Consider the following 26,684-nt stretch of genomic DNA (forward strand, 5'->3'; position numbering starts at 1 on the left):
ATGCACAGAACAGAAAGAAGTTTCGCAGAATGCTTCTGTGTAGTTCTTACTTGAAGATATTCCTTTTTCCACTAAAGGCCCCTTAGCGCTCAGAATGTCCACTTGCAGCTACTGCAGAGAGAGTGTTTCAGAGCTGCTCAATTAAAAGTAAGCTTCAACTCTGTTAACCGAATGTTCAGAGCCCAAAGAACTTTCACACAATGCTTCTGTGTAGTTTTTATTTGAAGATATTTCTTCTTCCACTATAGGCCCCTTAGTGCTCTGAATATCCACTTCCAGTTTCTACAGAGAGAGTGTTTCAGAACTGCTGAATCAAAAGTAAGCTTCAACTGTGTTAGTTGAATGCACAGAACAGAAAGAAATTTCACAGAATGCTTCTGTGTAGTTTTTATTTGAAGTTATTCCTTTTTCCACTATAGGCTCCTTAGCGCTCCGAATGTCCACTTGCACTTTCTACAGAAAGAGTGTTTCAGATGTGCACAATCCAAAGTAAGCTTCAAGTCTGCTAGTTGAAAGCGCAGAACAGAGAGAAGTTTCACAGAATACTTCTGTGTAGTTTTTATTGGAAGATATTCCTTTTTCCAATGTAGGCCCATTAGCGATCGGAATGTCCACTTGCAGTTTCCGCAGAAGCAGTGTTTTAGAACTGCTGAATCAAAAGTAAGGCTCAATTCTGTTAGTTGAATGCAAAGAAGAGAAAGAAGTTTCACTGAATGCTTCTGTGTTGTTTTTATTTGAAGATATTCCTTTTTCAACTAAAGGATCCTAAGCCCTCCAAATGTCCACTTGCAGTTTCTACAGAAAGAGTGTTTCAGAACTGCTCAATGCAAAGTACAGTTCAAATCTTTTAGTTGAAGGCACAGAACAGAAAGAAGTTTCACAGAATGCTTCTGTGTAGCTTTTATTTGAAGATACTCCTCTTTCCACTATAGGCCCTTTAGCGCTCCGATTGTCCACATGTAATTTCTACAGAAAGTTTGCTTCAGAACTGCTCACTAAAAAGTAAGGTTCAACTCTGTTAGTTGAATGCACAGAACAGAAAGAAGTTTCGCAGAATGCTTCTCTGTAGTTTTTATTTGAAGATATTCCTTTTTCCAATAGAGGACCCTTGGCGCTCCAATTGTTCACTTGCAGTTTCCCCAGAAGGAGTGTTTCAGAACTTCTCAATCAAAAGTAATGTCAAATTCTGTTAGTTGAATGCACAGAACAGAAAGAAGTTTCGCAGAATGCTTCTGTGTAGTTTTTATTTGAAGTTATTCCTTTTTCCACTATAGGCCCCTTAGCGCTCCGAATGTCCACTTGCACTTTCTACAGAAAGAGTGTTTCAGATGTGCACAATTCAAAGTAAGGTTCACCTCTGTTAGTTGAATGCAAAGAAGAGAAAGAAGTTTCACAGAATGCTTCTGTGTTGTTTTTATTTGAAGATATTCCTTTTTCCACTTAAGGATCCTAAGCCCTCCAAATGTCCACTTGCAGTTGCTACAGAAAGAGTGTTTCAGAACTGCTCAATGCAAAGTAAAGTTCAACTCTTTTAGCTGAATGCACAGAAAAGAAAGAAGTTTCACAGAATGTTTCTGTGTAGCTTTTATTTGAAGATAGTCCTGTTTCCACTATAGGCCCTTTATCGCTCCGATTGTCCACTTGCAATTTCTACAGAAAGTGTGCTTCAGAACTGCTCATTAAAAAGTAAGGTTCAACTCTGTTAGTTGAATGCACAGAACAGAAAGAAGTTTCGCAGAATGCTTCTCTGTAGTTTTTATTTGAAGATATTCCTTTTTCCACATTAGGCCCCTCAGCGCTTCGAACTTCCGCTTTCAATTTGTACAGAAATAGTTTTGCAGATCTGCTGAACCAAAAGTAAGTTGCACTTCTGTTGGTTGAATGCGCCTAAGAGAAAGAAGTTTCACAGAATGTTTCCGTGTAGTTTTTAGTTGAAGATAGTCCTTTTTCCACAATAGACCCCTTATCGCTCTGAATGTCCACTTGCAGTTTCTACTGAAAGAGTGTTTCAGAACTGTTCAATCAAAAGTAAGGTTGAACTCTGTCAATTGAATGCACGGAACAGAAAGAAGTTTCGCAGAATGCTTCTGTGTAGTTTCTATTTGAAGATATTCTTTTTGCCACTAAAGGCCCCTAAGCGCTCAGAATGTCCACCTGCAGTTTCTACAGAAAGAGTGTTTCAGAAATGCTCAAAGGAAAGTTCCACTCTGTTAATTGAATGCGCAGAACAGAAAGAATCCTCACAGAATGCTTCTGTGTAGTTTTTATTTGAAGATATTTCATTTTCCACTATACGCCCCTTAATGCTCTGAATGCCCACTTGCAGTTTCTACAGAAAGAGTGTTTCAGAACTGCTGAATCAAAAGTAAGTTTCAACTCTGTTAGTAGAATGCACAGAACAGAAAGGAGTTTCAGAGAATGCTTCTGTGTAGTTTTTATTTGAAGTTATTCCTTTTTCCAATATAGGCCCCCTAGCGCTCCGAATGTCCACTTGCAGTTTCTACAGAAAGAGTGTTTCAGAAGTGTTCAATCAAAACTGATGTTGAACTCTGTGAGGTCAATGCACAGAACAGAAAGAAGTTTCGCAGAATGCTTCTGTGTAGTTCTTACTTGAAGATATTCCTTTTTCCACTAAAGGCCCCTTAGCGCTCAGAATGTCCACTTGCAGCTACTGCAGAGAGAGTGTTTCAGAGCTGCTCAATTAAAAGTAAGCTTCAACTCTGTTAACCGAATGTTCAGAGCCCAAAGAAGTTTCACACAATGCTTCTGTGTAGTTTTTATTTGAAGATATTTCTTCTTCCACTATAGGCCCCTTAGTGCTCTGAATATCCACTTCCAGTTTCTACAGAGAGAGTGTTTCAGAACTGCTGAATCAAAAGTAAGCTTCAACTGTGTTAGTTGAATGCACAGAACAGAAAGAAATTTCACAGAATGCTTCTGTGTAGTTTTTATTTGAAGTTATTCCTTTTTCCACTATAGGCTCCTTAGCGCTCCGAATGTCCACTTGCACTTTCTACAGAAAGAGTGTTTCAGATGTGCACGATCCAAAGTAAGCTTCAAGTCTGCTAGTTGAAAGCGCAGAACAGAGAGAAGTTTCACAGAATACTTCTGTGTAGTTTTTATTGGAAGATATTCCTTTTTCCAATGTAGGCCCCTTAGCGATCGGAATGTCCACTTGCAGTTTCCGCAGAAGCAGTGTTTTAGAACTGCTGAATCAAAAGTAAGGCTCAACTCTGTTAGTTGAATGCAAAGAAGAGAAAGAAGTTTCACTGAATGCTTCTGTGTTGTTTTTATTTGAAGATATTCCTTTTTCAACTAAAGGATCCTAAGCCCTCCAAATGTCCACTTGCAGTTTCTACAGAAAGAGTGTTTCAGAACTGCTCAATGCAAAGTACAGTTCAACTCTTTTAGTTGAATGCACAGAACAGAAAGAAGTTTCACAGAATGCTTCTGTGTAGCTTTTATTTGAAGATACTCCTCTTTCCACTATAGGCCCTTTAGCGCTCCGATTGTCCACATGTAATTTCTACAGAAAGTTTGCTTCAGAACTGCTCACTAAAAAGTAAGGTTCAACTCTGTTAGTTGAATGCACAGAACAGAAAGAAGTTTCGCAGAATGCTTCTCTGTAGTTTTTATTTGAAGATATTCCTTTTTCCAATAGAGGACCCTTGGCGCTCCAATTGTTCACTTGCAGTTTCCCCAGAAGGAGTGTTTCAGAACTTCTCAATCAAAAGTAATGTCAAATTCTGTTAGTTGAATGCACAGAACAGAAAGAAGTTTCGCAGAATGCTTCTGTGTAGTTTTTATTTGAAGTTATTCCTTTTTCCACTATAGGCCCCTTAGCGCTCCGAATGTCCACTTGCACTTTCTACAGAAAGAGTGTTTCAGATGTGCACAATCCAAAGTAAGGTTCAACTCTGTTAGTTGAATGCAAAGAAGAGAAAGAAGTTTCACAGAATGCTTCTGTGTTGTTTTTATTTGAAGATATACCTTTTTCCACTTAAGGATCCTAAGCCCTCCAAATGTCCACTTGCAGTTTCTACAGAAAGAGTGTTTCAGAACTGCTCAATGCAAAGTAAAGTTCAACTCTTTTAGCTGAATGCACAGAAAAGAAAGAAGTTTCACAGAATGTTTCTGTGTAGCTTTTATTTGAAGATAGTCCTGTTTCCACTATAGGCCCTTTATCGCTCCGATTGTCCACTTGCAATTTCTACAGAAAGTGTGCTTCAGAACTGCTCATTAAAAAGTATGGTTCAACTCTGTTAGTTGAATGCACAGAACAGAAAGAAGTTTCGCAGAATGCTTCTCTGTAGTTTTTATTTGAAGATATTCCTTTTTCCAATAGAGGACCCTTGGCGCTCCAATTGTTCACTTGCAGTTTCCCCAGAAGGAGTGTTTCAGAACTTCTCAACCAAAAGTAATGTTAAATTCTGTTAGTTGAATGCACAGAACAGAAAGAAGTTTCGCAGAATGCTTCTGTGTAGTTCTTACTTGAAGATATTCCTTTTTCCACTAAAGGCCCCTTAGCGCTCAGAATGTCCACTTGCAGCTACTGCAGAGAGAGTGTTTCAGAGCTGCTCAATTAAAAGTAAGCTTCAACTCTGTTAACCGAATGTTCAGAGCCCAAAGAAGTTTCACACAATGCTTCTGTGTAGTTTTTATTTGAAGATATTTCTTCTTCCACTCTAGGCCCCTTAGTGCTCTGAATATCCACTTCCAGTTTCTACAGAGTGTTTCAGAACTGCTGAATCAAAAGTAAGCTTCAACTGTGTTAGCTGAATGCACAGAACAGAAAGAAATTTCACAGAATGCTTCTGTGTAGTTTTTATTTGAAGTTATTCCTTTTTCCACTATAGGCCCCATAGCGCTCCGAATGTCCACTTGCACTTTCTACAGAAAGAGTGTTTCAGATGTGCACAATCCAAAGTAAGCTTCAAGTCTGCTAGTTGAAAGCGCAGAACAGAGAGAAGTTTCACAGAATACTTCTGTGTAGTTTTTATTGGAAGATATTCCTTTTTCCAATGTAGGCCCCTTAGCGATCGGAATGTCCACTTGCAGTTTCCGCAGAAGCAGTGTTTTAGAACTGCTGAATCAAAAGTAAGGCTCAACTCTGTTAGTTGAATGCAAAGAAGAGAAAGGAGTTTCATTGAATGCTTCTGTGTTGTTTTTATTTGAAGATATTCCTTTTTCAACTAAAGGATCCTAAGCCCTCCAAATGTCCACTTGCAGTTTCTACAGAAAGAGTGTTTCAGAACTGCTCAATGCAAAGTACAGTTCAACTCTTTTAGTTGAATGCACAGAACAGAAAGAAGTTTCACAGAATTCTTCTGTGTAGCTTTTATTTGAAGATACTCCTCTTTCCACTATAGGCCCTTTAGCACTCCGATTGTCCACATGTAATTTCTACAGAAAGTTTGCTTCAGAACTGCTCACTAAAAAGTAAGGTTCAACTCTGTTAGTTGAATGCACAGAACAGAAAGAAGTTTCGCAGAATGCTTCTCTGTAGTTTTTATTTGAAGATATTCCTTTTTCCAATAGAGGACCCTTGGCGCTCCAATTGTTCACTTGCAGTTTCCCCAGAAGGAGTGTTTCAGAACTTCTCAATCAAAAGTAATGTTAAATTCTGTTAGTTGAATGCACAGAACAGAAAGAAGTTTCGCAGAATGCTTCTGTGTAGTTTTTATTTGAAGTTATTCCATTTTCCACTATAGGCCCCTTACCGCTCCGAATGTCCACTTGCACTTTCTACAGAAAGAGTGTTTCAGATGTGCACAATTCAAAGTAAGGTTCACCTCTGTTAGTTGAATGCAAAGAAGAGAAAGGAGTTTCACAGAATGCTTCTGTGTTGTTGTTATTTGAAGATATTCCTTTTTCCACTTAAGGATCCTAAGCCCTCCAAATGTCCACTTGCAGTTGCTACAGAAAGAGTGTTTCAGAACTGCTCAATGCAAAGTAAAGTTCAACTCTTTTAGCTGAATGCACAGAAAAGAAAGAAGTTTCACAGAATGTTTCTGTGTAGCTTTTATTTGAAGATAGTCCTGTTTCCACTATAGGCCCTTTATCACTCCGATTGTCCACTTGCAATTTCTACAGAAAGTGTGCTTCAGAACTGCTCATTAAAAAGTAAGGTTCAACTCTGTTAGTTGAATGCACAGAACAGAAAGAAGTTTCGCAGAATGCTTCTCTGTAGTTTTTATTTGAAGATATTCCTTTTTCCACATTAGGCCCCTCAGCGCTTCGAACTTCCGCTTTCAATTTGTACAGAAATAGTTTTGCAGATCTGCTGAACCAAAAGTAAGGTTCACTTCTGTTGGTTGAATGCGCCTAAGAGAAAGAAGTTTCACAGAATGTTTCCGTGTAGTTTTTAGTTGAAGATAGTCCTTTTTCCACAATAGACCCCTTATCGCTCTGAATGTCCACTTGCAGTTTCTACTGAAAGAGTGTTTCAGAACTGTTCAATCAAAAGTAAGGTTGAACTCTGTCAATTGAATGCACGGAACAGAAAGAAGTTTCGCAGAATGCTTCTGTGTAGTTTCTATTTGAAGATATTCTTTTTGCCACTAAAGGCCCCTAAGCGCTCAGAATGTCCACCTGCAGTTTCTACAGAAAGAGTGTTTCAGAAATGCTCAAAGGAAAGTTCCACTCTGTTAATTGAATGCGCAGAACAGAAAGAATCCTCACAGAATGCTTCTGTGTAGTTTTTATTTGAAGATATTTCATTTTCCACTATACGCCCCTTAATGCTCTGAATGCCCACTTGCAGTTTCTACAGAAAGAGTGTTTCAGAACTGCTGAATCAAAAGTAAGTTTCAACTCTGTTAGTAGAATGCACAGAACAGAAAGGAGTTTCAGAGAATGCTTCTGTGTAGTTTTTATTTGAAGTTATTCCTTTTTCCACTATAGGCCCCTTAGCGCTCCGAATGTCCACTTGCAGTTTCTACAGAAAGAGTGTTTCAGAAGTGTTCAATCAAAACTGATGTTGAACTCTGTGAGGTCAATGCACAGAACAGAAAGAAGTTTCGCAGAATGCTTCTGTGTAGTTCTTACTTGAAGATATTCCTTTTTCCACTAAAGGCCCCTTAGCGCTCAGAATGTCCACTTGCAGCTACTGCAGAGAGAGTGTTTCAGAGCTGCTCAATTAAAAGTAAGCTTCAACTCTGTTAACCGAATGTTCAGAGCCCAAAGAAGTTTCACACAATGCTTCTGTGTAGTTTTTATTTGAAGATATTTCTTCTTCCACTATAGGCCCCTTAGTGCTCTGAATATCCACTTCCAGTTTCTACAGAGAGAGTGTTTCAGAACTGCTGAATCAAAAGTAAGCTTCAACTGTGTTAGTTGAATGCACAGAACAGAAAGAAATTTCACAGAATGCTTCTGTGTAGTTTTTATTTGAAGTTATTCCTTTTTCCACTATAGGCTCCTTAGCGCTCCGAATGTCCACTTGCACTTTCTACAGAAAGAGTGTTTCAGATGTGCACAATCCAAAGTAAGCTTCAAGTCTGCTAGTTGAAAGCGCAGAACAGAGAGAAGTTTCACAGAATATTTCTGTGTAGTTTTTATTGGAAGATATTCCTTTTTCCAATGTAGGCCCCTTAGCGATCGGAATGTCCACTTGCAGTTTCCGCAGAAGCAGTGTTTTAGAACTGCTGAATCAAAAGTAAGGCTCAACTCTGTTAGTTGAATGCAAAGAAGAGAAAGGAGTTTCACTGAATGCTTCTGTGTTGTTTTTATTTGAAGATATTCCTTTTTCAACTAAAGGATCCTAAGCCCTCCAAATGTCCACTTGCAGTTTCTACAGAAAGAGTGTTTCAGAACTGCTCAATGCAAAGTACAGTTCAACTCTTTTAGTTGAATGCACAGAACAGAAAGAAGTTTCACAGAATGCTTCTGTGTAGCTTTTATTTGAAGATACTCCTCTTTCCACTATAGGCCCTTTAGCGCTCCGATTGTCCACATGTAATTTCTACAGAAAGTTTGCTTCAGAACTGCTCACTAAAAAGTAAGGTTCAACTCTGTTAGTTGAATGCACAGAACAGAAAGAAGTTTCGCAGAATGCTTCTCTGTAGTTTTTATTTGAAGATATTCCTTTTTCCAATAGAGGACCCTTGGCGCTCCAATTGTTCACTTGCAGTTTCCCCAGAAGGAGTGTTTCAGAACTTCTCAATCAAAAGTAATGTTAAATTCTGTTAGTTGAATGCACAGAACAGAAAGAAGTTTCGAAGAATGCTTCTGTGTAGTTTTTATTTGAAGTTATTCCTTTTTCCACTATAGGCCCCTTAGCGCTCCGAATGTCCACTTGCACTTTCTACAGAAAGAGTGTTTCAGATGTGCACAATTCAAAGTAAGGTTCACCTCTGTTAGTTGAATGCAAAGAAGAGAAAGAAGTTTCACAGAATGCTTCTGTGTTGTTTTTATTTGACGATATTCCTTTTTCCACTTAAGGATCCTAAGCCCTCCAAATGTCCACTTGCAGTTTCTACAGAAAGAGTGTTTCAGAACTGCTCAATGCAAAGTAAAGTTCAACTCTTTTAGCTGAATGCACAGAAAAGAAAGAAGTTTCACAGAATGTTTCTGTGTAGCTTTTATTTGAAGATAGTCCTGTTTCCACTATAGGCCCTTTATCGCTCCGATTGTCCACTTGCAATTTCTACAGAAAGTGTGCTTCAGAACTGCTCATTAAAAAGTAAGGTTCAACTCTGTTAGTTGAATGCACAGAACAGAAAGAAGTTTCGCAGAATGCTTCTCTGTAGTTTTTATTTGAAGATATTCCTTTTTCCACATTAGGCCCCTCAGCGCTTCGAACTTCCGCTTTCAATTTGTACAGAAATAGTTTTGCAGATCTGCTGAACCAAAAGTAAGGTTCACTTCTGTTGGTTGAATGCGCCTAAGAGATAGAAGTTCCACAGAATGTTTCCGTGTAGTTTTTAGTTGAAGATAGTCCTTTTTCCACAATAGACCCCTTATCGCTCTGAATGTCCACTTGCAGTTTCTACTGAAAGAGTGTTTCAGAACTGTTCAATCAAAAGTAAGGTTGAACTCTGTCAATTGAATGCACGGAACAGAAAGAAGTTTCGCAGAATGCTTCTGTGTAGTTTCTATTTGAAGATATTCTTTTTGCCACTAAAGGCCCCTAAGCGCTCAGAATGTCCACCTGCAGTTTCTACAGAAAGAGTGTTTCAGAAATGCTCAAAGGAAAGTTCCACTCTGTTAATTGAATGCGCAGAACAGAAAGAATCCTCACAGAATGCTTCTGTGTAGTTTTTAATTGAAGATATTTCATTTTCCACTATACGCCCCTTAATGCTCTGAATGCCCACTTGCAGTTTCTACAGAAAGAGTGTTTCAGAACTGCTGAATCAAAAGTTAGTTTCAACTCTGTTAGTAGAATGCACAGAACAGAAAGGAGTTTCAGAGAATGCTTCTGTGTAGTTTTTATTTGAAGTTATTCCTTTTTCCACTATAGGCCCCCTAGCGCTCCGAATGTCCACTTGCAGTTTCTACAGAAAGAGTGTTTCAGAAGTGTTCAATCAAAACTGATGATGAACTCTGTGAGGTCAATGCACAGAACAGAAAGAAGTTTCGCAGAATGCTTCTGTGTAGTTCTTACTTGAAGATATTAATTTTTCCACTAAAGGCCCCTTAGCGCTCAGAATGTCCACTTGCAGCTACTGCAGAGAGAGTGTTTCAGAGCTGCTCAATTAAAAGTAAGCTTCAACTCTGTTAACCGAATGTTCAGAGCCCAAAGAAGTTTCACACAATGCTTCTGTGTAGTTTTTATTTGAAGATATTTCTTCTTCCACTATAGGCCCCTTAGTGCTCTGAATATCCACTTCCAGTTTCTACAGAGAGAGTGTTTCAGAACTGCTGAATCAAAAGTAAGCTTCAACTGTGTTAGTTGAATGCACAGAACAGAAAGAAATTTCACAGAATGCTTCTGTGTAGTTTTTATTTGAAGTTATTCCTTTTTCCACTATAGGCTCCTTAGCGCTCCGAATGTCCACTTGCACTTTCTACAGAAAGAGTGTTTCAGATGTGCACAATCCAAAGTAAGCTTCAAGTCTGCTAGTTGAAAGCGCAGAACAGAGAGAAGTTTCACAGAATACTTCTGTGTAGTTTTTATTGGAAGATATTCCTTTTTCCAATGTAGGCCCCTTAGCGATCGGAATGTCCACTTGCAGTTTCCGCAGAAGCAGTGTTTTAGAACTGCTGAATCAAAAGTAAGGCTCAACTCTGTTAGTTGAATGCAAAGAAGAGAAAGAAGTTTCACTGAATGCTTCTGTGTTGTTTTTATTTGAAGATATTCCTTTTTCAACTAAAGGATCCTAAGCCCTCCAAATGTCCACTTGCAGTTTCTACAGAAAGAGTGTTTCAGAACTGCTCAATGCAAAGTACAGTTCAACTCTTTTAGTTGAATGCACAGAACAGAAAGAAGTTTCACAGAATGCTTCTGTGTAGCTTTTATTTGAAGATACTCCTCTTTCCACTATAGGCCCTTTAGCGCTCCGATTGTCCACATGTAATTTCTACAGAAAGTTTGCTTCAGAACTGCTCACTAAAAAGTAAGGTTCAACTCTGTTAGTTGAATGCACAGAACAGAAAGAAGTTTCGCAGAATGCTTCTCTGTAGTTTTTATTTGAAGATATTCCTTTTTCCAATAGAGGACCCTTGGCGCTCCAATTGTTCACTTGCAGTTTCCCCAGAAGGAGTGTTTCAGAACTTCTCAATCAAAAGTAATGTTAAATTCTGTTAGTTGAATGCACAGAACAGAAAGAAGTTTCGAAGAATGCTTCTGTGTAGTTTTTATTTGAAGTTATTCCTTTTTCCACTATAGGCCCCTTAGCGCTCCGAATGTCCACTTGCACTTTCTACAGAAAGAGTGTTTCAGATGTGCACAATTCAAAGTAAGGTTCACCTCTGTTAGTTGAATGCAAAGAAGAGAAAGAAGTTTCACAGAATGCTTCTGTGTTGTTTTTATTTGAAGATATTCCTTTTTCCACTTAAGGATCCTAAGCCCTCCAAATGTCCACTTGCAGTTTCTACAGAAAGAGTGTTTCAGAACTGCTCAATGCAAAGTAAAGTTCAACTCTTTTAGCTGAATGCACAGAAAAGAAAGAAGTTTCACAGAATGTTTCTGTGTAGCTTTTATTTGAAGATAGTCCTGTTTCCACTATAGGCCCTTTATCGCTCCGATTGTCCACTTGCAATTTCTACAGAAAGTGTGCTTCAGAACTGCTCATTAAAAAGTAAGGTTCAACTCTGTTAGTTGAATGCACAGAACAGAAAGAAGTTTCGCAGAATGCTTCTCTGTAGTTTTTATTTGAAGATATTCCTTTTTCCACATTAGGCCCCTCAGCGCTTCGAACTTCCGCTTTCAATTTGTACAGAAATAGTTTTGCAGATCTGCTGAACCAAAAGTAAGGTTCACTTCTGTTGGTTGAATGCGCCTAAGAGAAAGAAGTTCCACAGAATGTTTCCGTGTAGTTTTTAGTTGAAGATAGTCCTTTTTCCACAATAGACCCCTTATCGCTCTGAATGTCCACTTGCAGTTTCTACTGAAAGAGTGTTTCAGAACTGTTCAATCAAAAGTAAGGTTGAACTCTGTCAATTGAATGCACGGAACAGAAAGAAGTTTCGCAGAATGCTTCTGTGTAGTTTCTATTTGAAGATATTCTTTTTGCCACTAAAGGCCCCTAAGCGCTCAGAATGTCCACCTGCAGTTTCTACAGAAAGAGTGTTTCAGAAATGCTCAAAGGAAAGTTCCACTCTGTTAATTGAATGCGCAGAACAGAAAGAATCCTCACAGAATGCTTCTGTGTAGTTTTTATTTGAAGATATTTCATTTTCCACTATACGCCCCTTAATGCTCTGAATGCCCACTTGCAGTTTCTACAGAAAGAGTGTTTCAGAACTGCTGAATCAAAAGTAAGTTTCAACTCTGTTAGTAGAATGCACAGAACAGAAAGGAGTTTCAGAGAATGCTTCTGTGTAGTTTTTATTTGAAGTTATTCCTTTTTCCACTATAGGCCCCCTAGCGCTCCGAATGTCCACTTGCAGTTTCTACAGAAAGAGTGTTTCAGAAGTGTTCAATCAAAACTGATGTTGAACTCTGTGAGGTCAATGCACAGAACAGAAAGAAGTTTCGCAGAATGCTTCTGTGTAGTTCTTACTTGAAGATATTCCTTTTTCCACTAAAGGCCCCTTAGCGCTCAGAATGTCCACTTGCAGCTACTGCAGAGAGAGTGTTTCAGAGCTGCTCAATTAAAAGTAAGCTTCAACTCTGTTAACCGAATGTTCAGAGCCCAAAGAAGTTTCACACAATGCTTCTGTGTAGTTTTTATTTGAAGATATTTCTTCTTCCACTATAGGCCCCTTAGTGCTCTGAATATCCACTTCCAGTTTCTACAGAGAGAGTGTTTCAGAACTGCTGAATCAAAAGTAAGCTTCAACTGTGTTAGTTGAATGCACAGAACAGAAAGAAATTTCACAGAATGCTTCTGTGTAGTTTTTATTTGAAGTTATTCCTTTTTCCACTATAGGCTCCTTAGCGCTCCGAATGTCCACTTGCACTTTCTACAGAAAGAGTGTTTCAGATGTGCACAATCCAAAGTAAGCTTCAAGTCTGCTAGTTGAAAGCGCAGAACAGAGAGAAGTTTCACAGAATACTTCTGTGTAGTTTTTATTGGAAGATATTCCTTTTTCCAATGTAGGCCCCTTAGCGATCGGAATGTCCACTTGCAGTTTCCGCAGAAGCAGTGTTTTAGAACTGCTGAATCAAAAGTAAGGCTCAACTCTGTTAGTTGAATGCAAAGAAGAGAAAGAAGTTTCACTGAATGCTTCTGTGTTGTTTTTATTTGAAGATATTCCTTTTTCAACTAAAGGATCCTAAGCCCTCCAAATGTCCACTTGCAGTTTCTACAGAAAGAGTGTTTCAGAACTGCTCAATGCAAAGTACAGTTCAACTCTTTTAGTTGAATGCACAGAACAGAAAGAAGTTTCACAGAATGCTTCTGTGTAGCTTTTATTTGAAGATACTCCTCTTTCCACTATAGGCCCTTTAGCGCTCCGATTGTCCACATGTAATTTCTACAGAAAGTTTGCTTCAGAACTGCTCACTAAAAAGTAAGGTTCAACTCTGTTAGTTGAATGCACAGAACAGAAAGAAGTTTCGCAGAATGCTTCTCTGTAGTTTTTATTTGAAGATATTCCTTTTTCCAATAGAGGACCCTTGGCGCTCCAATTGTTCACTTGCAGTTTCCCCAGAAGGAGTGTTTCAGAACTTCTCAATCAAAAGTAATGTTAAATTCTGTTAGTTGAATGCACAGAACAGAAAGAAGTTTCGCAGAATGCTTCTGTGTAGTTTTTATTTGAAGTTATTCCTTTTTCCACTATAGGCCCCTTAGCGCTCCGAATGTCCACTTGCACTTTCTACAGAAAGAGTGTTTCAGATGTGCACAATCCAAAGTAAGGTTCAACTCTGTTAGTTGAATGCAAAGAAGAGAAAGAAGTTTCACAGAATGCTTCTGTGTTGTTTTTATTTGAAGATATACCTTTTTCCACTTAAGGATCCTAAGCCCTCCAAATGTCCACTTGCAGTTTCTACAGAAAGAGTGTTTCAGAACTGCTCAATGCAAAGTAAAGTTCAACTCTTTTAGCTGAATGCACAGAAAAGAAAGAAGTTTCACAGAATGTTTCTGTGTAGCTTTTATTTGAAGATAGTCCTGTTTCCACTATAGGCCCTTTATCGCTCCGATTGTCCACTTGCAATTTCTACAGAAAGTGTGCTTCAGAACTGCTCATTAAAAAGTAAGGTTCAACTCTGTTAGTTGAATGCACAGAACAGAAAGAAGTTTCGCAGAATGCTTCTCTGTAGTTTTTATTTGAAGATATTCCTTTTTCCACATTAGGCCCCTCAGCGCTTCGAACTTCCGCTTTCAATTTGTACAGAAATAGTTTTGCAGATCTGCTGAACCAAAAGTAAGGTTCACTTCTGTTGGTTGAATGCGCCTAAGAGAAAGAAGTTTCACAGAATGTTTCCGTGTAGTTTTTAGTTGAAGATAGTCCTTTTTCCACAATAGACCCCTTATCGCTCTGAATGTCCACTTGCAGTTTCTACTGAAAGAGTGTTTCAGAACTGTTCAATCAAAAATAAGGTTGAACTTTGTCAATTGAATGCACGGAACAGAAAGAAGTTTCGCAGAATGCTTCTGTGTAGTTTCTATTTGAAGATATTCTTTTTGCCACTAAAGGCCCCTAAGCGCTCAGAATGTCCACCTGCAGTTTCTACAGAAAGAGTGTTTCAGAAATGCTCAAAGGAAAGTTCCACTCTGTTAATTGAATGCGCAGAACAGAAAGAATCCTCACAGAATGCTTCTGTGTAGTTTTTATTTGAAGATATTTCATTTTCCACTATACGCCCCTTAATGCTCTGAATGCCCACTTGCAGTTTCTACAGAAAGAGTGTTTCAGAACTGCTGAATCAAAAGTAAGTTTCAACTCTGTTAGTAGAATGCACAGAACAGAAAGGAGTTTCAGAGAATGCTTCTGTGTAGTTTTTATTTGAAGTTATTCCTTTTTCCACTATAGGCCCCCTAGCGCTCCGAATGTCCACTTGCAGTTTCTACAGAAAGAGTGTTTCAGAAGTGTTCAATCAAAACTGATGTTGAACTCTGTGAGGTCAATGCACAGAACAGAAAGAAGTTTCGCAGAATGCTTCTGTGTAGTTCTTACTTGAAGATATTCCTTTTTCCACTAAAGGCCCCTTAGCGCTCAGAATGTCCACTTGCAGCTACTGCAGAGAGAGTGTTTCAGAGCTGCTCAATTAAAAGTAAGCTTCAACTCTGTTAACCGAATGTTCAGAGCCCAAAGAAGTTTCACACAATGCTTCTGTGTAGTTTTTATTTGAAGATAATTCTTCTTCCACTATAGGCCCCTTAGTGCTCTGAATATCCACTTCCAGTTTCTACAGAGAGAGTGTTTCAGAACTGCTGAATCAAAAGTAAGCTTCAACTGTGTTAGTTGAATGCACAGAACAGAAAGAAATTTCACAGAATGCTTCTGTGTAGTTTTTATTTGAAGTTATTCCTTTTTCCACTATAGGCCCCTTAGCGCTCCGAATGTCCACTTGCACTTTCTACAGAAAGAGTGTTTCAGATGTGCACAATCCAAAGTAAGCTTCAAGTGTGCTAGTTGAAAGCGCAGAACAGAGAGAAGTTTCACAGAATACTTCTGTGTAGTTTTTATTGGAAGATATTCCTTTTTCCAATGTAGGCCCCTTAGCGATCGGAATGTCCACTTGCAGTTTCCGCAGAAGCAGTGTTTTAGAACTGCTGAATCAAAAGTAAGGCTCAACTCTGTTAGTTGAATGCAAAGAAGAGAAAGAAGTTTCACTGAATGCTTCTGTGTTGTTTTTATTTGAAGATATTCCTTTTTCAACTAAAGGATCCTAAGCCCTCCAAATGTCCACTTGCAGTTTCTACAGAAAGAGTGTTTCAGAACTGCTCAATGCAAAGTACAGTTCAACTCTTTTAGTTGAATGCACAGAACAGAAAGAAGTTTCACAGAATGCTTCTGTGTAGCTTTTATTTGAAGATACTCCTCTTTCCACTATAGGCCCTTTAGCGCTCCGATTGTCCACATGTAATTTCTACAGAAAGTTTGCTTCAGAACTGCTCACTAAAAAGTAAGGTTCAACTCTGTTAGTTGAATGCACAGAACAGAAAGAAGTTTCGCAGAATGCTTCTCTGTAGTTTTTATTTGAAGATATTCCTTTTTCCAATAGAGGACCCTTGGCGCTCCAATTGTTCACTTGCAGTTTCCCCAGAAGGAGTGTTTCAGAACTTCTCAATCAAAAGTAATGTTAAATTCTGTTAGTTGAATGCACAGAACAGAAAGAAGTTTCGCAGAATGCTTCTGTGTAGTTTTTATTTGAAGTTATTCCTTTTTCCACTATAGGCCCCTTAGCGCTCCGAATGTCCACTTGCACTTTCTACAGAAAGAGTGTTTCAGATGTGCACAATCCAAAGTAAGGTTCAACACTGTTAGTTGAATGCAAAGAAGAGAAAGAAGTTTCACAGAATGCTTCTGTGTTGTTTTTATTTGAAGATATACCTTTTTCCACTTAAGGATCCTAAGCCCTCCAAATGTCCACTTGCAGTTTCTACAGAAAGAGTGTTTCAGAACTGCTCAATGCAAAGTAAAGTTCAACTCTTTTAGCTGAATGCACAGAAAAGAAAGAAGTTTCACAGAATGTTTCTGTGTAGCTTTTATTTGAAGATAGTCCTGTTTCCACTATAGGCCCTTTATCGCTCCGATTGTCCACTTGCAATTTCTACAGAAAGTGTGCTTCAGAACTGCTCATTAAAAAGTATGGTTCAACTCTGTTAGTTGAATGCACAGAACAGAAAGAAGTTTCGCAGAATGCTTCTCTGTAGTTTTTATTTGAAGATATTCCTTTTTCCAATAGAGGACCCTTGGCGCTCCAATTGTTCACTTGCAGTTTCCCCAGAAGGAGTGTTTCAGAACTTCTCAATCAAAAGTAATGTTAAATTCTGTTAGTTGAATGCACAGAACAGAAAGAAGTTTCGCAGAATGCTTCTGTGTAGTTCTTACTTGAAGATATTCCTTTTTCCACTAAAGGCCCCTTAGCGCTCAGAATGTCCACTTGCAGCTACTGCAGAGAGAGTGTTTCAGAGCTGCTCAATTAAAAGTAAGCTTCAACTCTGTTAACCGAATGTTCAGAGCCCAAAGAAGTTTCACACAATGCTTCTGTGTAGTTTTTATTTGAAGGTATTTCTTCTTCCACTCTAGGCCCCTTAGTGCTCTGAATATCCACTTCCAGTTTCTACAGAGAGAGTGTTTCAGAACTGCTGAATCAAAAGTAAGCTTCAACTGTGTTAGCTGAATGCACAGAACAGAAAGAAATTTCACAGAATGCTTCTGTGTAGTTTTTATTTGAAGTTATTCCTTTTTCCACTATAGGCCCCTTAGCGCTCCGAATGTCCACTTGCACTTTCTACAGAAAGAGTGTTTCAGATGTGCACAATCCAAAGTAAGCTTCAATCTGCTAGTTGAAAGCGCAGAACAGAGAGAAGTTTCACAGAATACTTCTGTGTAGTTTTTATTGGAAGATATTCCTTTTTCCAATGTAGGCCCCTTAGCGATCGGAATGTCCACTTGCAGTTTCCGCAGAAGCAGTGTTTTAGAACTGCTGAATCAAAAGTAAGGCTCAACTCTGTTAGTTGAATGCAAAGAAGAGAAAGAAGTTTCACTGAATGCTTCTGTGTTGTTTTTATTTGAAGATATTCCTTTTTCAACTAAAGGATCCTAAGCCCTCCAAATGTCCACTTGCAGTTTCTACAGAAAGAGTGTTTCAGAACTGCTCAATGCAAAGTACAGTTCAACTCTTTTAGTTGAATGCACAGAACAGAAAGAAGTTTCACAGAATGCTTCTGTGTAGCTTTTATTTGAAGATACTCCTCTTTCCACTATAGGCCCTTTAGCGCTCCGATTGTCCACATGTAATTTCTACAGAAAGTTTGCTTCAGAACTGCTCACTAAAAAGTAAGGTTCAACTCTGTTAGTTGAATGCACAGAACAGAAAGAAGTTTCGCAGAATGCTTCTCTGTAGTTTTTATTTGAAGATATTCCTTTTTCCAATAGAGGACCCTTGGCGCTCCAATTGTTCACTTGCAGTTTCCCCAGAAGGAGTGTTTCAGAACTTCTCAATCAAAAGTAATGTTAAATTCTGTTAGTTGAATGCACAGAACAGAAAGAAGTTTCGCAGAATGCTTCTGTGTAGTTTTTATTTGAAGTTATTCCTTTTTCCACTATAGGCCCCTTAGCGCTCCGAATGTCCACTTGCACTTTCTACAGAAAGAGTGTTTCAGATGTGCACAATTCAAAGTAAGGTTCACCTCTGTTAGTTGAATGCAAAGAAGAGAAAGAAGTTTCACAGAATGCTTCTGTGTAGCTTTTATTTGAAGATACTCCTCTTTCCACTATAGGCCCTTTAGCGCTCCGATTGTCCACATGTAATTTCTACAGAAAGTTTGCTTCAGAACTGCTCACTAAAAAGTAAGGTTCAACTCTGTTAGTTGAATGCACAGAACAGAAAGAAGTTTCGCAGAATGCTTCTCTGTAGTTTTTATTTGAAGATATTCCTTTTTCCAATAGAGGACCCTTGGCGCTCCAATTGTTCACTTGCAGTTTCCCCAGAAGGAGTGTTTCAGAACTTCTCAATCAAAAGTAATGTTAAATTCTGTTAGTTGAATGCACAGAACAGAAAGAAGTTTCGCAGAATGCTTCTGTGTAGTTTTTATTTGAAGTTATTCCTTTTTCCACTATAGGCCCCTTAGCGCTCCGAATGTCCACTTGCACTTTCTACAGAAAGAGTGTTTCAGATGTGCACAATTCAAAGTAAGGTTCACCTCTGTTAGTTGAATGCAAAGAAGAGAAAGAAGTTTCACAGAATGCTTCTGTGTTGTTTTTATTTGAAGATATTCCTTTTTCCACTTAAGGATCCTAAGCCCTCCAAATGTCCACTTGCAGTTTCTACAGAAAGAGTGTTTCAGAACTGCTCAATGCAAAGTAAAGTTCAACTCTTTTAGCTGAATGCACAGAAAAGAAAGAAGTTTCACAGAATGTTTCTGTGTAGCTTTTATTTGAAGATAGTCCTGTTTCCACTATAGGCCCTTTATCGCTCCGATTGTCCACTTGCAATTTCTACAGAAAGTGTGCTTCAGAACTGCTCATTAAAAAGTATGGTTCAACTCTGTTAGTTGAATGCACAGAACAGAAAGAAGTTTCGCAGAATGCTTCTCTGTAGTTTTTATTTGAAGATATTCCTTTTTCCACATTAGGCCCCTCAGCGCTTCGAACTTCCGCTTTCAATTTGTACAGAAATAGTTTTGCAGATCTGCTGAACCAAAAGTAAGGTTCACTTCTGTTGGTTGAATGCGCCTAAGAGAAAGAAGTTTCACAGAATGTTTCCGTGTAGTTTTTAGTTGAAGATAGTCCTTTTTCCACAATAGACCCCTTATCGCTCTGAATGTCCACTTGCAGTTTCTACTGAAAGAGTGTTTCAGAACTGTTCAATCAAAAGTAAGGTTGAACTCTGTCAATTGAATGCACGGAACAGAAAGAAGTTTCGCAGAATGCTTCTGTGTAGTTTCTATTTGAAGATATTCTTTTTGCCACTAAAGGCCCCTAAGCGCTCAGAATGTCCACCTGCAGTTTCTACAGAAAGAGTGTTTCAGAAATGCTCAAAGGAAAGTTCCACTCTGTTAATTGAATGCGCAGAACAGAAAGAATCCTCACAGAATGCTTCTGTGTAGTTTTTATTTGAAGATATTTCATTTTCCACTATACGCCCCTTAATGCTCTGAATGCCCACTTGCAGTTTCTACAGAAAGAGTGTTTCAGAACTGCTGAATCAAAAGTAAGTTTCAACTCTGTTAGTAGAATGCACAGAACAGAAAGGAGTTTCAGAGAATGCTTCTGTGTAGTTTTTATTTGAAGTTATTCCTTTTTCCACTATAGGCCCCCTAGCGCTCCGAATGTCCACTTGCAGTTTCTACAGAAAGAGTGTTTCAGAAGTGTTCAATCAAAACTGATGTTGAACTCTGTGAGGTCAATGCACAGAACAGAAAGAAGTTTCGCAGAATGCTTCTGTGTAGTTCTTACTTGAAGATATTCCTTTTTCCACTAAAGGCCCCTTAGCGCTCAGAATGTCCACTTGCAGCTACTGCAGAGAGAGTGTTTCAGAGCTGCTCAATTAAAAGTAAGCTTCAACTCTGTTAACCGAATGTTCAGAGCCCAAAGAAGTTTCACACAATGCTTCTGTGTAGTTTTTATTTGAAGATAATTCTTCTTCCACTATAGGCCCCTTAGTGCTCTGAATATCCACTTCCAGTTTCTACAGAGAGAGTGTTTCAGAACTGCTGAATCAAAAGTAAGCTTCAACTGTGTTAGTTGAATGCACAGAACAGAAAGAAATTTCACAGAATGCTTCTGTGTAGTTTTTATTTGAAGTTATTCCTTTTTCCACTATAGGCCCCTTAGCGCTCCGAATGTCCACTTGCACTTTCTACAGAAAGAGTGTTTCAGATGTGCACAATCCAAAGTAAGCTTCAAGTCTGCTAGTTGAAAGCGCAGAACAGAGAGAAGTTTCACAGAATACTTCTGTGTAGTTTTTATTGGAAGATATTCCTTTTTCCAATGTAGGCCCCTTAGCGATCGGAATGTCCACTTGCAGTTTCCGCAGAAGCAGTGTTTTAGAACTGCTGAATCAAAAGTAAGGCTCAACTCTGTTAGTTGAATGCAAAGAAGAGAAAGAAGTTTCACTGAATGCTTCTGTGTTGTTTTTATTTGAAGATATTCCTTTTTCAACTAAAGGATCCTAAGCCCTCCAAATGTCCACTTGCAGTTTCTACAGAAAGAGTGTTTCAGAACTGCTCAATGCAAAGTACAGTTCAACTCTTTTAGTTGAATGCACAGAACAGAAAGAAGTTTCACAGAATGCTTCTGTGTAGCTTTTATTTGAAGATACTCCTCTTTCCACTATAGGCCCTTTAGCGCTCCGATTGTCCACATGTAATTTCTACAGAAAGTTTGCTTCAGAACTGCTCACTAAAAAGTAAGGTTCAACTCTGTTAGTTGAATGCACAGAACAGAAAGAAGTTTCGCAGAATGCTTCTCTGTAGTTTTTATTTGAAGATATTCCTTTTTCCAATAGAGGACCCTTGGCGCTCCAATTGTTCACTTGCAGTTTCCCCAGAAGGAGTGTTTCAGAACTTCTCAATCAAAAGTAATGTTAAATTCTGTTAGTTGAATGCACAGAACAGAAAGAAGTTTCGCAGAATGCTTCTGTGTAGTTTTTATTTGAAGTTATTCCTTTTTCCACTATAGGCCCCTTAGCGCTCCGAATGTCCACTTGCACTTTCTACAGAAAGAGTGTTTCAGATGTGCACAATCCAAAGTAAGGTTCAACTCTGTTAGTTGAATGCAAAGAAGAGAAAGAAGTTTCACAGAATGCTTCTGTGTTGTTTTTATTTGAAGATATACCTTTTTCCACTTAAGGATCCTAAGCCCTCCAAATGTCCACTTGCAGTTTCTACAGAAAGAGTGTTTCAGAACTGCTCAATGCAAAGTAAAGTTCAACTCTTTTAGCTGAATGCACAGAAAAGAAAGAAGTTTCACAGAATGTTTCTGTGTAGCTTTTATTTGAAGATAGTCCTGTTTCCACTATAGGCCCTTTATCGCTCCGATTGTCCACTTGCAATTTCTACAGAAAGTGTGCTTCAGAACTGCTCATTAAAAAGTATGGTTCAACTCTGTTAGTTGAATGCACAGAACAGAAAGAAGTTTCGCAGAATGCTTCTCTGTAGTTTTTATTTGAAGATATTCCTTTTTCCAATAGAGGACCCTTGGCGCTCCAATTGTTCACTTGCAGTTTCCCCAGAAGGAGTGTTTCAGAACTTCTCAATCAAAAGTAATGTTAAATTCTGTTAGTTGAATGCACAGAACAGAAAGAAGTTTCGCAGAATGCTTCTGTGTAGTTCTTACTTGAAGATATTCCTTTTTCCACTAAAGGCCCCTTAGCGCTCAGAATGTCCACTTGCAGCTACTGCAGAGAGAGTGTTTCAGAGCTGCTCAATTAAAAGTAAGCTTCAACTCTGTTAACCGAATGTTCAGAGCCCAAAGAAGTTTCACACAATGCTTCTGTGTAGTTTTTATTTGAAGGTATTTCTTCTTCCACTCTAGGCCCCTTAGTGCTCTGAATATCCACTTCCAGTTTCTACAGAGAGAGTGTTTCAGAACTGCTGAATCAAAAGTAAGCTTCAACTGTGTTAGCTGAATGCACAGAACAGAAAGAAATTTCACAGAATGCTTCTGTGTAGTTTTTATTTGAAGTTATTCCTTTTTCCACTATAGGCCCCTTAGCGCTCCGAATGTCCACTTGCACTTTCTACAGAAAGAGTGTTTCAGATGTGCACAATCCAAAGTAAGCTTCAAGTCTGCTAGTTGAAAGCGCAGAACAGAGAGAAGTTTCACAGAATACTTCTGTGTAGTTTTTATTGGAAGATATTCCTTTTTCCAATGTAGGCCCCTTAGCGATCGGAATGTCCACTTGCAGTTTCCGCAGAAGCAGTGTTTTAGAACTGCTGAATCAAAAGTAAGGCTCAACTCTGTTAGTTGAATGCAAAGAAGAGAAAGAAGTTTCACTGAATGCTTCTGTGTTGTTTTTATTTGAAGATATTACTTTTTCAACTAAAGGATCCTAAGCCCTCCAAATGTCCACTTGCAGTTTCTACAGAAAGAGTGTTTCAGAACTGCTCAATGCAAAGTACAGTTCAACTCTTTTAGTTGAATGCACAGAACAGAAAGAAGTTTCACAGAATGCTTCTGTGTAGCTTTTATTTGAAGATACTCCTCTTTCCACTATAGGCCCTTTAGCGCTCCGATTGTCCACATGTAATTTCTACAGAAAGTTTGCTTCAGAACTGCTCACTAAAAAGTAAGGTTCAACTCTGTTAGTTGAATGCACAGAACAGAAAGAAGTTTCGCAGAATACTTCTCTGTAGTTTTTATTTGAAGATATTCCTTTTTCCAATAGAGGACCCTTGGCGCTCCAATTGTTCACTTGCAGTTTCCCCAGAAGGAGTGTTTCAGAACTTCTCAATCAAAAGTAATGTTAAATTCTGTTAGTTGAATGCACAGAACAGAAAGAAGTTTCGCAGAATGCTTCTGTGTAGTTTTTATTTGAAGTTATTCCTTTTTCCACTATAGGCCCCTTAGCGCTCCGAATGTCCACTTGCACTTTCTACAGAAAGAGTGTTTCAGATGTGCACAATCCAAAGTAAGGTTCAACTCTGTTAGTTGAATGCAAAGAAGAGAAAGAAGTTTCACAGAATGCTTCTGTGTTGTTTTTATTTGAAGATATACCTTTTTCCACTTAAGGATCCTAAGCCCTCCAAATGTCCACTTGCAGTTTCTACAGAAAGAGTGTTTCAGAACTGCTCAATGCAAAGTAAAGTTCAACTCTTTTAGCTGAATGCACAGAAAAGAAAGAAGTTTCACAGAATGTTTCTGTGTAGCTTTTATTTGAAGATAGTCCTGTTTCCACTATAGGCCCTTTATCGCTCCGATTGTCCACTTGCAATTTCTACAGAAAGTGTGCTTCAGAACTGCTCATTAAAAAGTATGGTTCAACTCTGTTAGTTGAATGCACAGAACAGAAAGAAGTTTCGCAGAATGCTTCTCTGTAGTTTTTATTTGAAGATATTCCTTTTTCCAATAGAGGACCCTTGGCGCTCCAATTGTTCACTTGCAGTTTCCCCAGAAGGAGTGTTTCAGAACTTCTCAATCAAAAGTAATGTTAAATTCTGTTAGTTGAATGCACAGAACAGAAAGAAGTTTCGCAGAATGCTTCTGTGTAGTTCTTACTTGAAGATATTCCTTTTTCCACTAAAGGCCCCTTAGCGCTCAGAATGTCCACTTGCAGCTACTGCAGAGAGAGTGTTTCAGAGCTGCTCAATTAAAAGTAAGCTTCAACTCTGTTAACCGAATGTTCAGAGCCCAAAGAAGTTTCACACAATGCTTCTGTGTAGTTTTTATTTGAAGGTATTTCTTCTTCCACTCTAGGCCCCTTAGTGCTCTGAATATCCACTTCCAGTTTCTACAGAGAGAGTGTTTCAGAACTGCTGAATCAAAAGTAAGCTTCAACTGTGTTAGCTGAATGCACAGAACAGAAAGAAATTTCACAGAATGCTTCTGTGTAGTTTTTATTTGAAGTTATTCCTTTTTCCACTATAGGCCCCTTAGCGCTCCGAATGTCCACTTGCACTTTCTACAGAAAGAGTGTTTCAGATGTGCACAATCCAAAGTAAGCTTCAAGTCTGCTAGTTGAAAGCGCAGAACAGAGAGAAGTTTCACAGAATACTTCTGTGTAGTTTTTATTGGAAGATATTCCTTTTTCCAATGTAGGCCCCTTAGCGATCGGAATGTCCACTTGCAGTTTCCGCAGAAGCAGTGTTTTAGAACTGCTGAATCAAAAGTAAGGCTCAACTCTGTTAGTTGAATGCAAAGAAGAGAAAGAAGTTTCACTGAATGCTTCTGTGTTGTTTTTATTTGAAGATATTACTTTTTCAACTAAAGGATCCTAAGCCCTCCAAATGTCCACTTGCAGTTTCTACAGAAAGAGTGTTTCAGAACTGCTCAATGCAAAGTACAGTTCAACTCTTTTAGTTGAATGCACAGAACAGAAAGAAGTTTCACAGAATGCTTCTGTGTAGCTTTTATTTGAAGATACTCCTCTTTCCACTATAGGCCCTTTAGCGCTCCGATTGTCCACATGTAATTTCTACAGAAAGTTTGCTTCAGAACTGCTCACTAAAAAGTAAGGTTCAACTCTGTTAGTTGAATGCACAGAACAGAAAGAAGTTTCGCAGAATGCTTCTCTGTAGTTTTTATTTGAAGATATTCCTTTTTCCAATAGAGGACCCTTGGCGCTCCAATTGTTCACTTGCAGTTTCCCCAGAAGGAGTGTTTCAGAACTTCTCAATCAAAAGTAATGTTAAATTCTGTTAGTTGAATGCACAGAACAGAAAGAAGTTTCGCAGAATGCTTCTGTGTAGTTTTTATTTGAAGTTATTCCTTTTTCCACTATAGGCCCCTTAGCGCTCCGAATGTCCACTTGCACTTTCTACAGAAAGAGTGTTTCAGATGTGCACAATCCAAAGTAAGTTTCACCTCTGTTAGTTGAATTCAAAGAAGAGAAAGAAGTTTCACAGAATGCTTCTGTGTTGTTTTTATTTGAAGATATTCCTTTTTCCACTTAAGGATCCTAAGCCCTCCAAATGTCCACTTGCAGTTTCTACAGAAAGAGTGTTTCAGAACTGCTCAATGCAAAGTAAAGTTCAACTCTTTTAGCTGAATGCACAGAAAAGAAAGAAGTTTCACAGAATGTTTCTGTGTAGCTTTTATTTGAAGATAGTCCTGTTTCCACTATAGGCCCTTTATCGCTCCGATTGTCCACTTGCAATTTCTACAGAAAGTGTGCTTCAGAACTGCTCATTAAAAAGTATGGTTCAACTCTGTTAGTTGAATGCACAGAACAGAAAGAAGTTTCGCAGAATGCTTCTCTGTAGTTTTTATTTGAAGATATTCCTTTTTCCACATTAGGCCCCTCAGCGCTTCGAACTTCCGCTTTCAATTTGTACAGAAATAGTTTTGCAGATCTGCTGAACCAAAAGTAAGGTTCACTTCTGTTGGTTGAATGCGCCTAAGAGAAAGAAGTTTCACAGAATGTTTCCGTGTAGTTTTTAGTTGAAGATAGTCCTTTTTCCACAATAGACCCCTTATCGCTCTGAATGTCCACTTGCAGTTTCTACTGAAAGAGTGTTTCAGAACTGTTCAATCAAAAGTAAGGTTGAACTCTGTCAATTGAATGCACGGAACAGAAAGAAGTTTCGCAGAATGCTTCTGTGTAGTTTCTATTTGAAGATATTCTTTTTGCCACTAAAGGCCCCTAAGCGCTCAGAATGTCCACCTGCAGTTTCTACAGAAAGAGTGTTTCAGAAATGCTCAAAGGAAAGTTCCACTCTGTTAATTGAATGCGCAGAACAGAAAGAATCCTCACAGAATGCTTCTGTGTAGTTTTTATTTGAAGATATTTCATTTTCCACTATACGCCCCTTAATGCTCTGAATGCCCACTTGCAGTTTCTACAGAAAGAGTGTTTCAGAACTGCTGAATCAAAAGTAAGTTTCAACTCTGTTAGTAGAATGCACAGAACAGAAAGGAGTTTCAGAGAATGCTTCTGTGTAGTTTTTATTTGAAGTTATTCCTTTTTCCACTATAGGCCCCCTAGCGCTCCGAATGTCCACTTGCAGTTTCTACAGAAAGAGTGTTTCAGAAGTGTTCAATCAAAACTGATGTTGAACTCTGTGAGGTCAATGCACAGAACAGAAAGAAGTTTCGCAGAATGCTTCTGTGTAGTTCTTACTTGAAGATATTCCTTTTTCCACTAAAGGCCCCTTAGCGCTCAGAATGTCCACTTGCAGCTACTGCAGAGAGAGTGTTTCAGAGCTGCTCAATTAAAAGTAAGCTTCAACTCTGTTAACCGAATGTTCAGAGCCCAAAGAAGTTTCCCACAATGCTTCTGTGTAGTTTTTATTTGAAGATATTTCTTCTTCCACTATAGGCCCCTTAGTGCTCTGAATATCCACTTCCAGTTTCTACAGAGAGAGTGTTTCAGAACTGCTGAATCAAAAGTAAGCTTCAACTGTGTTAGTTGAATGCACAGAACAGAAAGAAATTTCACAGAATGCTTCTGTGTAGTTTTTATTTGAAGTTATTCCTTTTTCCACTATAGGCTCCTTAGCGCTCCGAATGTCCACTTGCACTTTCTACAGAAAGAGTGTTTCAGATGTGCACAATACAAAGTAAGCTTCAAGTCTGCTAGTTGAAAGCGCAGAACAGAGAGAAGTTTCACAGAATACTTCTGTGTAGTTTTTATTGGAAGATATTCCTTTTTCCAATGTAGGCCCCTTAGCGATCGGAATGTCCACTTGCAGTTTCCGCAGAAGCAGTGTTTTAGAACTGCTGAATCAAAAGTAAGGCTCAACTCTGTTAGTTGAATGCAAAGAAGAGAAAGAAGTTTCACTGAATGCTTCTGTGTTGTTTTT

The sequence above is a fragment of the Symphalangus syndactylus genome, chromosome 14 (assembly GCF_028878055.3).
Source record: "Symphalangus syndactylus isolate Jambi chromosome 14, NHGRI_mSymSyn1-v2.1_pri, whole genome shotgun sequence".
Classification (NCBI taxonomy): Eukaryota; Metazoa; Chordata; class Mammalia; order Primates; family Hylobatidae; genus Symphalangus; species Symphalangus syndactylus.